A 12490-nucleotide genomic window follows, 5' to 3' on the forward strand; every position below is an offset into this window, starting at 1 on the left:
AATTTGATTTGATTCCCAGAATCCACATGGTGTGAGGAAAGAACAGACTATTGAAAGTTGTCCTCTGACAACTTGTGTATGGCATAAACTCTACCCTCTCCCAATAGAGAGACATACTAAATTACCAAAAAATGTCATTTTAAAAAGATAGAACAGTTGCCTAGTTTGAGCTTTACCTTTCTTGTGATTCATCCTCAGATTAATTTGTTGGTTGTTCTTGATCTCCAATACTGAGGAACCCGATAAACAACCATCAACAATGTTTCCATCCTTGAAAGCATTCATAAAACTTTGCACCTATATGTAAACTGAAAATAAATCACACCAAATCTAACACAATATAACCAGAATTTATCTTATTTTTAAACCCTATATTTTTGTTGTATTCATTCAGTCCTGTGACTTAAATATCATTCTCATGCTGTTGAACTACCAAACCGAGTCCTTACAGTTGTTAATCAGATTCCTAGTGCAGTAACTCCAAAACACCCAAAATTTGAACATGACTTCCAATGCAATATGAACTAGTATAGTTTCTCTTATTTGCATTAATATTTCTGAGTAGCATTCTTGCTGGTCTTCATGTTTCTTCCCTTGTTATACTCTGCTCTCTCAGAACTATCGTCAACCCACTGAGTTAAGTGATCCAGGATGTTTCAAGTAATGTCATTTCTCTGCTAAAATCTTTCTAAGAACTTCCCGACTCTTTCATATTAAAGGCTGGCTTTCTTCTAATGACCTGAATGTCCTTGATCCCAGGTTTCCTTTCTACACCTGATCTCAAGCTCTTCAACTTATCAGAATTCAATTGTGACAACCACTTTCGGTGTTTTTCTAAACACACTGTGCATTCTTAGTGTTAGAGATGAGAGCACTTTGTGTCCTCTTTCCAAGATGTTCATCCTGCAGCCAAAAACATCATCTCTGAGCAGAAAGCAACCTTTCTATGCCTCGTTATTATCAGAGAACAGGGCAATCACCCTGGTTCTTGGGTGACCACAGCAAGGTTAGGGATACTTTATTGTCCAAAAAGACAAAGAACCAAACAGAGAACAGAAAGTAAATAAAGTTCTTAATGAAATGTCAGTCTGTGAAGAAGACTATACCTTACAAGAAGTAGATGAACCAAGAAAGGAGCAAAGAACTAATGTCTCTAAGCCCTTGTTGAGGACATAAGATGGATATAAAAACTGTACTCTGCCCATTTTGAGAAATGTTTTTAAAAATTTTTAACATACTGCCTTTTCTATCACAGGGTTAAACAATACAAAACTCCATTTTTAATGAATTAAAATTCATTTTTTTTTGTTTTTTTTTTGTTGTTTTTTGTTTTTTTTTTTTCGAGACAGGGTTTCTCTGTGTAGCTTTGTGCCTTTTCCTGGAACTCACTTGGTAGCCCAGGCTGGCCTCGAACTCACAGAGATCCACCTGCCTCTGCCTCCCGAGTGCTGGGATTAAAGGCATGCGCCACCACCGCCCGGCTAAAATTCATTTTTAATGAATTACTGGCAAGCAGTTTAAGGATAGTGTGTCTTAAAAAAAATAGAAATGAACAAACCTCTGACTACTTCTCATTTCTCCCTTTCCCTAAACACAAAATGTTCCCTGGCACTGTTCTTAAGAAGTGACTGTCTCCTGCTTTTTCCCTCACATTCTTTCTCTACTCCAACTTCTGTAAGACTTCTCTTCCTTCTTCCTGGGAACAGAATCATCTACTCCAAGCAAACTCTCACAACCCAGGTCCTAGCGTTTAAATTTCTATGTGCAACATTCAGAAGCTTTATTGCTTTTGCCTCTGATGAACTGTCCCTCCATCTCTTTTGTTCTCATCTTGTTCTGCTGCCCAAGCTTGGCCTCTTCCCTGTCTCCTCTAAATGCCTCTGAGAAACATTCATAGGGGCAGCTTAAGTAATCAGATTCAAGTAAGGCAATAGATTCCCTAATCCTCAGTTGTTTGCAGAGCTATGGTAAATAAAAACACTAAATTAAAAATTACAAAATAAGCACTCTATAAGTTTTAAATTGCCTATCATCCTGAGTTGTGTGATGAAATCTCTTCAGTTTATCTGTCTCACCTGTCAGTGAATCAGCCATTTGTTCAACATAAACACATTATATACACTATCCACTCACATTACTTAGCACCCACATTTTATTAGAGTTGTGCAGTGCTAGTTCAACACTGTCTAACTAATCTTCATATTACTTAGTAGGGGCCCAAAAGTGCAAGAGTTGCAATGCAGACAATAGTCCCCGTGAATTACAAAGTGTTCCATTTACATGAAAAGGTAAAACAGTACAGTAAAAATTTAAGAATGCAGCACATTGTTGCATCATTAAACAAATATTCTAAAGTATAAACAAATGTAATACATCTTTAAATAGTGATTTACAACACAGGCAAGAGGATTTTTGCAAGCTCAGAGATCAGCATAGACTACAGAACAAGACCTTGTCAACTGTCATCCCCATTAACAGCAAAAACAAAAAGCAAAATGAAGACAGAACAACCTCCATTGCACTGCCCTAAATCGTTTGCTCGTTTTCGGGAGAATTGGTACATGAGGTGAGCTAGGGTCTTTCGTTTACGCCTCCCTCCCAATCTTTCCCCTAATCGTTGTTGACTATCACTTCCTCACCTAGACTTTTGGCTTATCATTTAAGATCCATCCTTCTCACATGATATTCTCTGGGAGGCCACTCCTCTCAGGTTCCTATAAAATGCATTATTTATCTAAAACCATGAAAATATGGATGCTGTGCCAGGTCAGACATGCTGATACTTTTCAGTTTCGGTTTTCAAAGAGAGGGTGTAACTCCCAAAAGCAGACCCCACCCAGTCCAGGGGCATCTTGTCCACTGTGTCAGTGTAAATCCTTAATCCCAGAAGCCCTTCATATTCCCTGAGCCCTGCAAGATGGAAGTTTGAGACAGTAAGATGTCCTTTGCTTTCCTTGGGACAGGGAGGGCTTGAGTATACTGGTGTCCTTCCCCCAACTCTTTTTTTTTCTTCATTTTTCTTTATTAAGAGATTTTCTACTCACTCCACATACCACCCACAAAACCCCCCTCTGCCCTTCTCCAGCCCTCTCTCCCAAGCCACCCTGCATCCCCACATCCCCCAAATCAAGGTCACCCATGGGGAGTCAGCAGAGCCCAGCACACTGAGCCTAGGCAGGTCCAAGCCCCTTCCCACTACACCAAGACTGTGCAAGATGTCACACCACAGGCACTAGATTCCCTGAAGCCTGCCCATGCACCAGGGACAGATCCTGATCCCCCTGACTGGGTGCCCCTGAAACAGTTTGTGCCAAACAACCGTCTTCCGTATCCAGAAGGCCTAGACCAGTCCCATGGGGGCTCCACAGCCACAAGTCCACAGCTCATGGGTTTCCACTAGTGTGGCCAGTCATCTCTGCACGTCTTCCCATCATGATCTTGACATCCCTCGCCTGCAGTATCTCCCTCCTCTCTCTCATCAGTTGGATTCCCGGAGCTCAGCCTGGTGCCTGGCTATGGATCTCGGCATCTGCCTCCGTCAGTCACTAGACAAAGGCTCTATGATGACAGCTAGGTTATTCGCTAGACCAGTCACCAGAGTAGACCAGTCCAGGCACCCTCTGGACTACTACCAGCAGACCAAGGTGGGGTCACCTTGTAGATTCCTGAGAGCCTCCCCAGCACCCTGCCTCTTCCTATTCCCATGATGTCCTCATCTATCATGGTATCTTCCTCCCTGCCCTTCCACTCTGTCCCTGTTCCAGCTTGATTCTCCCATTTCCCTATGTTCTCATCCCCCACTCCTCACTCTCTGCCACCCCCCACACACACCCAGTCCACTCATGTAGATCTCATCCCAGAGAATTCTCAAAAGAAGAATCTCAAATGGCTGAAAGGCATTTAAGGAATTGCTCAACATCCGTAGTCATCAGGGAAATGCAAATCAAAACAACTCTGAGATGCCATCTTACACTTATAAGAATGGCTAAGATCAAAAACACTGAATACAGCTTATGTTGGAGAGAATGTGGAGCAAGGGGAACACTCCTCTGCTATTGGTGGGAATGCAAACTTGTACAGTCACTCTGGAAATCAGTATTGTGGTTTCTCAGAAAATTGGGAATAAGTCTTCCTCAAGACCCAGCTATACCACTATTGGGCATATACCCAAGGAATGCTCAATCATACCACAAGGGCACATGCTCAATTATGTTCGTAACAGCATTATTTGTAATAGCCAGAAGCTGGAAACAACCTAGATGCCCCTCAACTGAAGAATGGATAAAGAAAATGTGGCATATATACACAATGGAGTACTACTCAACAGTAAAAAACAATGATATCATGAAATTTGCAGGCAAATGGATGGAACTAGAAAATATCATCCTGAGTGAGGTAGCCCAGACTCAGAAGGACAAACATGGTATGTACTCACTCATAAGTGGATACTAGATGTGAGGGAAGGGATGGCCAGACTGCAACCCACAGCTCCAGAGAGGCTAGCTAACAGGGAAAGACCCTAGGAGGGACACATGGATGGCCCAGTGAAGAAGTGAATGAGACCTTCCCCCAACTCTTGTCTTCCAGATTTTCCAGAGAGTGGCTAAGAGAATGGACCACAGATTCCAAGTAAAAAAAGACAGTTTTGATCAAAGTTCCTAGCTCTCAGCTCCTAGCTCAGTATCTAGCAACTGGTGCCTCTTTTTGAACAAATTACTACAATAATTGATCAAATTACTTAAAATTTAACAAATTACTGCAATAACTGTCCTTCTTTAGCAGATTCAAAAGTGAGAATCACGGTTCCCAAATATAATCAATAACATCTGGGTTTACATACCTATTTTGAAGGTCTGTGCTTCCAGCTTCTATCGTGTCTGAAAATATATCAGCTGACAAGTGAACTGCTGCAGAAGCTTTATAAAACCATCTGCCTCTGGTCACAGGTTTTGCTTAATGCCACTGAGCTGGTGGTGTCTTGACAACACAGTTAAGATTTTGAATCTTCCAAACTAAACCCACTTTCCACTCTAAGAGTGAATAACAAATTCTGTCCTAGTACTTTCCCCTTCTTCCTTCACAATTTTAAATACAGTTTTATTTGGGCAGTAGGTGGGGTGTTCAGGACCACCCTAAGGTTCAGTGATACATGAAGATTCAGAGGACTAAGCAACATGGCTGCCATGGCGCTAGCTTATGTACTGTGAAAAGGTACATAAGATGAAATTAGAGAGGAGTCAGACCTGCTCCCCGTGTGACTGCACACACCACTTAGCTCTCTATCTGACAACATGGCAATGTGTTGTCCACCAGATCCACTCAGTTGAGCTTTACAGCTTTGGGTAAACAGGAATAGTCAAATGAATATATGCAGCTCCTATTTTGCTAGCCTTAGCTACTGGAGCTTATTGAATACAGCATTGCCACGGCTGTAGGCATATGCACACACTCACTGCTCAGCTATTTCAAAGGCTCAGAAGTTTTCTGTCTAGACCAGGAGCCATAACCTATACATTGCTATATTACCACATCTTGCCCATCCCTGCCTTCTTGTGTACCAACTTGAAAATTCTTATTAAAGATCTATGCTAATAGTTACTATCTTTAAGGGCCTAGCCTAAGTTGATCTATTTTCGTGAAGACTCCTCATAGCTTCCCACGTCTTTATACACAGAAGCATATACATCTCTGGAATGTATTTGTGTATTGCCTGCAATCCCCTCCTGAGAAGGCCTGCCACCTCCCTGACAGTGATGACATAAACTCAGGAAATGAAGTTTTACTGACAAAGTGTTGAGTTTTACCTGTATTTCTTGATATAAACTTTTTTGCCCCAAGTTATCTTTCAATATCCATAAGAAAGTTCCAATATACAAAATCAGAGGTGCAAGTTCCTTTCCACACACACCCCCACTCAGACTGGCCATTCCCAGCCATCTCTCCACACTAAAAAATCTGACTTACCATTCGAACCACTCAGCTTTATGTGTTTTTCTCTATGCTTTCTCTTCTTGTTTTTTTTTTGTCTCAGTAATCAAAGTAACACGTTACTTTGCCCAAGAATTTATTTTCATTTCCCAAAGCCCTCTGCCATCTTTTCAGCCTTTCTCCCCCCCAAAATCCTCTTAATTTTGAGTTTTCCTGAGTCACGTTAAGTTTCTTAAGAGTTCACCATTGTTAGAATGAAGCTACTACTGTTAGTACTGACTGATTTCTATGTTTCAGACTGTTTTAAGTGCTTATGGGTCTTCATAACCCAAAGAAAGCAGGTGGTTATCTTACTCTCGCTGGAACAAGACATGAGAATTGACAGGCTGGCATTACAGGCCAAACCACACTCCAGAATGTACCTTTTGTGGTATGCCACACTGGCCTGAAACCCTAAATCAAAACGCCTTGAGAAAAATCATCCCTCTTATTTGTCTCAACCTAAGTGTCTCTGCCCCTTTTCTCCATCAGCCAGAAATGGATGAGAGAGCTAAGTGCTTTTAAAATAAAATGCTTTAAAGCATCTACCATTTTATTAGTAAATTTATTCTTTGACAATTTCATACACGCATACAAAGTGTTTTGATTATAATAACGCCTACCTTCTCTCATCCCCTCCTCAACCAGTCAATATTCTTCTTTTCCTACAGGCCCCTTTCCTATACTTACCTCTTGGTTTTGTGACCACATTTAACCCATAGGGTGGCCTCAAATTTGCAGTCCTCATGCTTCTGCTACTCACGTGTTAGACTTAAAGGCATTCGGGGCCACCATAAATGACTTAAAAGTTTTTAGCTCTTATTGTGACTTCATGTCATTTAAAGTTGTTATCAATTACAGTGCCACATTCTCATTTTTCCTGTCTGTAGAGTGCAATTTATTGTAATATCTGATTTTTCTCTATGTAAAACAAATTAAGCAAAACATGTATTACCCTGTACATGTTCTCCCATGTATTACCCTATACATATTCTCCCCCTGAAGCACTGACACACACAGTATACCGCATGACACATTGCTATTTCCAGACACCTCTTACCCATTCAGTACTACTTCTGTATTGTTGTTCAACATATTTCAAACACAGTAACAATTGTTCACTTCTCATTGTAAGTATTTGAAAATCCAGTATACATGAAAACAAAAGCCAGACATTCACACAATGGAGTATTACTCAGCTCTTTTAAAAAATGACATAAAACTAGAGAAAAAATCATACTGAGTGAGGTAACACAGACCCAGAAATCTAAATATGGTATGTATTAGCTTATGTCTAGATATAAACCATCAAATAAATGATAACCAAGCTACAATCCATAGACCAAGAGATGTTAGGTGTAGAGGAAGGGACTAGAGGGTACACATGGATCTCCTTGGGAGTGGGAAATAGAATAAATTTTATGGGTAGACTGGGGGTGGGAATGGGGGAGGGATGAGAATGAGAGGATGAGGTGGGAAGGAGTCGGGAAATGGGATGAGGTGGGGAATGAGGGGAGAGACTGCTAGGATTGAAAGGCATTTGAGGGGTGGAATGGACAGCTAGTGTAGTGGATACTTAATATATGAAGGCAATCCTAATGAATCTCCAGTTAATGAGGGAGAAGGAACTCCAACTGGCCATCTTTTGTCACCAAATAAAGCTTCCAGTATTGGAACTGGGTCTCATTCAATTGAGTTGTTAGCAGAAAGATGATGGGGGAATGTCTTTCTGTATGCTGCAAATATGTGTTGCTCTGATTGGTTGATAAATAAAGCTGTTTTGGCCTATGGCAAGGCAGCTTAGAGGCAGGTAGAAAATTCAAAGAGAGAGACAGGAAGAAGGCCGAGAGAGATGCCATCTGCCCAAGGAGCAACATGTAATGGAATGCAGGTGAAGCCATGGAACATGTGACGATATATAGATGAATAGTTATGGGCTAATTTAAGATATAAAAGCTAGCTAGCAAAAGGCTTGAGTCACGGCCATGCAGTTATAATTAATATAAGCCTCTGTGTGTTTACTTGGGGGATGCTAGTGGGGGAGATTTGTCCTGACCAGTGGCAGGACGGGACACAGAAAAGCTCTGACTACAGAAAAGGTCCCCATGGAAATCCCCAAACAACCCAGGCTATTGCAAAGACAATAAATTGCTCTCCACAAACTAACAGCAAGGCCCCATAGTTAAGACAACATCCACATAACTCATTGAACATGGAGAGGTTGAGTTGGTTCCTACAAAGAACCTTCACTTCCACGGTCAAGTGTCTCTGACATGGAAAAGTACTCTGCAGGCTACCAAAAGAGAAACATAAACAGCAACAGAACCATAAAGCCTTTGATCTATAATCTGTCCTGCCTGCAAAATAAGCTAGAGCAATGGTGGCACAAATCTTGTGGGAGTAACCAACAGATGTCTGATTTGATTTTAAGGTTCATTCCATGAGACAGAACCCATACCCAACACTACTTGGGTAACCAAAAACTGGAGACTAGATACTAGATAGTCCAGAGCCCAGGGACCTAGAGTCAAACCAAATACTACTTACTGGTCTTAAAAAAAATAATAATAAAATTATTCCTAATATTATTCTTCTAATATTCATACTCATATATCAGTGCCTTATTCATTCATCATCAGGGAGGCTTTCTCCTACAGTGGATGAGAACAAATACAGAGACCCAGCTAGACATTACACAGAGAGAGGGAGGGAGGGAAAGAGGGAGAGAAAGAGAGAAAGAGAGAGGGGGGACACAAAGCTTTAAACAGGACGTCTCCATCAAATCCCTCCCCTCAGAGCTCAGGGGAGGCAGAAGGAGCAGGGACAACAGAAGGGACAGAAGATATGAGGAGAACAAGGCCCTCTAAACAACTGAGCAGAGCTCATACAAATTTACAGAGACTGAAACAGCAATATGTGTCTTCACCAAGTCCTCTGTGTACTATAGTCTTCAGTTTAATACTTTTGTGAAACTCCTAAATGTGCAAATGAGTGGGTCTTTGATTATTGTGCCTTCTCTTGGGGCTCATTTATTTTTCTGTTGGCTTCCCTTGTCCAACTTGAATGTGATGGTTTTTTATTTGTTTTGTTATATTTTGTTGTTACTTCCTAGAAGCCTGTTCTTTTTGAATGGGAGACAGAAGGGAGTGAATCCGAATGGGAGAGGAGGTTGGGAGGAACTGGAAGTCATAGAGGGAGGGGAAACTGTATTCAGATTATATTGTATGAGAAAAGAATACATTTAATAAAAGGTTGGGGGAGGAGCCACTTGGAAGACGGTTTCTTTTGCACAAGTCACCCTGTCATTAGTATCATTTCTGAATTTTTTTTTAAAAAACACCCAGAATGCTTATAATTTACTACTACCCTAATGAGAACAGAGAAGTTATACCATATAGTTTATAGAATACTGAAATAGGACAATAGAGGAATTTTGAGAGTATTTGTAGCAATTCTTTATCTGTGCTACAAAAAGATAAAGAATGATTAACAAAAGAATACTTTAATTATATGAAAAATACACAAAATAGAAAAAGGACCTAACATAAATGCTCGATTTTTTAAAGGTTTAATGTGAAATCTTTTTCATCTTTGTAAGATGTCTTGAAGACAACTCATCTCCTTGAGTTCTCAACTTCTCCATCTCCCAAAGACTGCTGGTAGCTAGCAGATGGTTAGTTAGCCAATGCAGGAAATGCAGCTGCTGAGTTCTAGTTTGCCCCCATCCTTAGCATTATCTAATCTACAGAATTCCAGTAGAAATTTTACTGGAAAATAAAAATGAAAAAAAATCAAGCTGAATTATATCTATTAAAAAAAGATGATTGTAGCTTTAAATGGATCTGGCTCTGTACATTATATCCTGCGACACTAAAAGAACATAGTGAATTTATTAACATAAATCTTTGTGTCAAGATGATTTGATTGAGATACCACATAGAAGGGAGCTTAACCAAGGATCAACATGTGTATTTTGTTCCCTGGCTTGAAGATGGTATTTATTAGCAGCTTGACAAGTGTCCCTGACACTTAGGAAAGGAAGTGATGGTCATTTGGAGGCAGTATCGAGTCACAAAGCACAACTAAGCCCAGGTCACAGGGAGGAATGGTAATCACAGCACCACTTACCGAGTGTTAAAAACAGCTCTGTGGAGCAGAACCAGCTCTTTCACAACTAAATGAATGCTCAGCTGGTCCGAACAGAACACTAGTACTCATACATCTGTGCACAACTGGATGGAGCTGGTTTCTTGTGAACACTTCCTTCTAGTCTCCAATGGAAACAATGCAACTTTATCTCATTTGCCCAAGACTCAATTAATTAAGACAGAGTACACTGTGTTCTAAAAGGGGAGGGGGAATAGGGGAGAGCCTCAAACAAACAAAATGGAATCTTAAACACTCAATGGGGTAGCCATGTTCATCTTAACAATTATTCCCATTTGTTCCATTATAGATGCAGTAAACCAAGATCAATGAGTAGAGATCAAAGACTTTAGTCTACAGGAAACTTTAATGAGCCCAGTTCAGAGGACTATCTATCAATCTGAGTAATGATAATCCATTTTGATACTCGATTCTCATGTCATAGGAATAACTAGAAATTCCTGGATGAATAAAGAGCTTCAGTGTCTCCACATATAGATGGATCACTACAGGAAGCATCCAGCATTACACCTGGAAAATGATATGCACTCAAATAAAAATGCCCAGAATATATCATACTGTGGGTGAAGGGCTGCGTAAGAACTGGCTACTAGGCAAATGGGTTCACATAGCATTATGAAGATGCTGTTTGCATTCTTATCCAGAGTCAATTCTTTCAGTGTTAGAAATGTTGACACGGTTATCTTATATGGGAATCACGTTTTTATTCCTCTGCATTCTCACATTATTAGCTTTAAATTTTGAGAATGCTCTTCTAAGGGTGTTTTTTTAAAAGAAATATTAATAAAAATTTATCTTTTAGTGTTCATGGCTTTGTAGTATTTGTAAATACATTTGTAGTATTTTTAAATCCAAACTGCCAGCATGAACCCATTTAACAAAGTGATTTAACCTAAAAGTCATGTTATGTTGAACTATTTTTTAAGAATTACCTGTTCAACTGTAAAGAAAACAAACCTCCCCTCCCCAATTTATAAAGGCCTACTTTGCCCCCTTCAAGCAATTTTAATGAAAATAGCTTGCCAAGAAACATTTTTTAACTCGTCAGTAAGCTGGTTTTCAGTTTTGCATTGTCTGAATCACAAAGCAGATACAATTAAAAAAAAATTGACTTGCGGCTCTTTAGGAATATTGACTCCAGAATAAGTCTCATTAAGGAGCATTAAAAACCTTGACACCGCACAGAAACTAGACATTCTTTTATAGCTCTCATGCAAAAGAAATCGTTTGAAGTGGCTGTGAGCAGAGTCACACACACCCAGGAATAATCAGCCTTTTGGTCTCTGGTCATTCACTTCTTCCATAAAATAAAGCATTCCAGATGGTTTATCCAGACTCATCAAGAAAACACAGTATAACAAGCAGTTTTGGGAAAATGTGTGTGGACTTCATTTGTAGTATTTGAATAATTATCTTGAAAAACTTAAACATCTAGCTCAATTTTTGGAACTGGTTTCAAAACTTAAAGTACTGTGTATTAAAACAGCGTATCTGGCCCATAGCCCCTAACCTTACTTGCTTTATCCATTTTGTATCACACTAATTTTATTACTGTCTACAAAAGTTTACATTACAGGCTAGGCATGAGAGTACAACTTTCCTCACAAGGCTTTTTGGTTAACCCAAACGATTACATTGATTCTGAATATTAAGTGTTAATGAAGTCTGAAAAGGCCCCACTCCAGAACTTACCCCAACTGTCCATTATCTTTTCTTTTTGACCATATTTTAAGCTAAGTAATAAAATTATGGTATTCAGGCCAAATACAAAGCCTGCCTGCTATGTAAATGAGGTTCTGCCGGGAAGAGAACCAAGATTATGCACTTATTACCTACTGCTGCTTATGCTGTAACCAGAGGTGAGCGAGCAATTGTTGTAAAGCCCACAGGACCTTTGGAGCATCAGTTTTACTACTCAGATCTTTACAGAAATTTTTGCACTTAGTTAAAAAATGAAAAACATTTAAAAAAAAACTTGATTTTATTTGAATTACAAAAATGTACACATTTTTCTATTCTATCCAAAGATATCCATTTGGCCCACACATGAAATTCAGTTTTGTGAATGCTTAAAGTTAACATGACCTACAACACTGCTTCTGTGAATTCTTTGAAAAGTCAAGAAAGCAGCTTCATGAAACAGACCAACAGTGTGTGGCAGCAGAGCACTGCTCTGGATTTAAGTAAATACCCACAACACTGAACACAAGCTCCTTTAATGGCGGATATACCCCGATATCTTTTTTAAAAGATTCAGCAGTACAACGGTACTTGATACATACAAAATCTGTTTTCAGATACTAAAAGTCTAGTGACTTTCTTAAAAAAAAAAAAAAAAAAAAAAAAAACACAGAAA

This window comes from Peromyscus maniculatus, chromosome 3 (genome assembly GCF_049852395.1).
Source record: "Peromyscus maniculatus bairdii isolate BWxNUB_F1_BW_parent chromosome 3, HU_Pman_BW_mat_3.1, whole genome shotgun sequence".
NCBI classification, from domain to species: Eukaryota; Metazoa; Chordata; class Mammalia; order Rodentia; family Cricetidae; genus Peromyscus; species Peromyscus maniculatus.